Genomic DNA, 2,044 nt, shown 5'->3' with positions numbered 1-2,044 from the left:
TGGTTAATAACTTAAAATCTGAATGTTAGGATCATGAATTATAAGTTTGGAATAGTTTGTCTTATCAATATGCTTTTGGCAAGTTAGAATATTAATTACAAATAAGTTACATATCACAATACCAGGTATGCAAAAGAAACTATCATTGCCCCCTTGGGACTAGCTTTTCTATTCCCCTAGAGTAGTAAGCCTGCTTTTTCACTCTGGCCAGTTATGGTCTGTTTCTTCAAAGATTGTTTGTCTTATAGATTAGCTTTGATCTTTGTCTACAGACAAATATGGCAAGTTCAAAATATGTTGAATAGAAACACAAGAAGAAGTACATGCTATAGATGTCTGAGATGCAGGTACCCTGCTGACCTGATTTCCCTAAGCAAGCTATTCATTCATCTACTTCCTGTGCCAAACATGGGATGGGAGAAGTCTGGAAATGAAGAAAGCCAATATTATCCACGCCCTCAGGGAAAGCAGAGTGTAGTGAGGAGACTACTTAAATAATACTAAATAATATAAGACTGTAAGTGCACGTGACCTAAATGCTAGGAAGAATTGATAGAAGGTGCTGTGATGGTGTATGGCACATCCCAGTGGTGGTGCTACTTATGCATAGATGTCAAGGATGTGGGGGAGATGACAGGAATGGGGTGGGAGGAGGAGAGAGCACAGCCTATAGGTTGTGAAAGCATGTGGTGATGGTTGGGGGTGTATTTTGTAGTGCTTATAATCTCCCTGGCAGAAATTTAACATTTTTCGGGTCTTCTAGGGAGTTTGTCATAAACAAATTTGGTCAATATAGGTCTAATTAATAATGACAACACTAATATTTATTAAGTGCTTACTTATGTATCAGGGATTATTTGAAGTGTCAAGTGTTACCTTAGTGATTCTAGTCTCTGAGTAATCTAAATAGCTTCCCCCATCTACCCAGCTCCTTCACTCAGCTTTTCTTCTTTTTCCTTTTAGCTTATGATAGAGTATGCATGCACAACAGAGAGAGGCTGAAAGATAGAGAGAAAGAGGAGCACCTTCTACAGGGTCTAGTCGTGTTGTAATCCAGAGACACACCCTCTCCAGTTCTGGTCATGCTGTAGTCCCCTTCTTCTAGTCCTCCAGCTCATTGGATCTTGGATAACTGTGTGGGTGTCCAGAGGGTTTCAGGCTGAATGGGAGGGGAATTCTAACCATGGTTGCCATGTGGGATCCTGCTTCTCTTAGCAGTGTATTGCTGTTGTGCCATGGAGCCGGCTCCTTCTCTGCTCTTTCCTCTTTATTGCATTTTGTTTTTCCCTGTTCCTTGTACTTGAGGATAGAATCAGTAGATAGGAAGATATCGGCATCAAAGACATGATGACAAGATGGCTGGAGCCCCTTTTCTCTGCCTCTCTGTACGTGTTATGGAGCAGGACCACATGTCTGGTCTTTGCCAAGAGAAGGAGGGTGTTTTTCTTTTCTCTATAGTACTTAGCCCCATCTGGGATTTTGTATGTCCTTGTTTACCTGTTTATTGTCTGTTTCTTTGATTGGAATATAACCTTCATGACAGCAGGTACTTTTGCCTGTTTTTTTTCACTGCTGTTTTCCCTGGAACTTAAAACACTGCCTGGCATATACTTGATTTTCAAGAAACACACACACACACACACACACACACACACACATATATATATATATATATAATTTTATTTTTTTTAAAAGAGGTTTTCACCTTAGGATACATGCAATCACTAGAAAGAGACAGAGACAGAGGCAGTGAGAGGGAAAGTGAGAAATCACCCCTTAAGTGGAATGGCCATGCTACAATCTCTTCTCTTCCCGAGATCTTGGGCAAACATGTGTACATACCCATCGTGATTTTCAAGCCACCAGGTCTGGGTCTTGAACTTCAGCTGGCCATATGGGAGTCCAGTGACATTAGCTGCTATGCCATCTGCTAGCCCCAAGAAATACATATTCTCTAAATTAATCTTTGATAGCATTCACTTAAGCCTCAGAGAATCTTTATGAAATAGGTACTTTTTTTTTATTTTTTATTTTGCAGATGATC

General features: G+C 40.2%; 1 non-coding gene across 1 annotated transcript; it reads right to left on the bottom strand.

The window, feature by feature from the left end:
* Positions 1-1,287: 1,287 nt before the first annotated feature.
* On the bottom strand, positions 1,288-1,437 carry LOC114005683 (small nucleolar RNA SNORA57). The gene has a single exon (XR_003547524.1). It is a non-coding gene; the product is annotated as a small nucleolar RNA SNORA57 (small nucleolar RNA).
* Positions 1,438-2,044: the final 607 nt, after the last annotated feature.

The sequence above is a fragment of the Tupaia chinensis genome, unplaced genomic scaffold (genome assembly GCF_000334495.1).
Source record: "Tupaia chinensis unplaced genomic scaffold, TupChi_1.0 Scaffold144262_1, whole genome shotgun sequence".
Lineage (NCBI taxonomy): Eukaryota > Metazoa > Chordata > Mammalia > Scandentia > Tupaiidae > Tupaia > Tupaia belangeri.
Note: the sequence above shows the minus strand (reverse complement) of the source record. Positions and strands in the feature narration are given on the sequence as shown.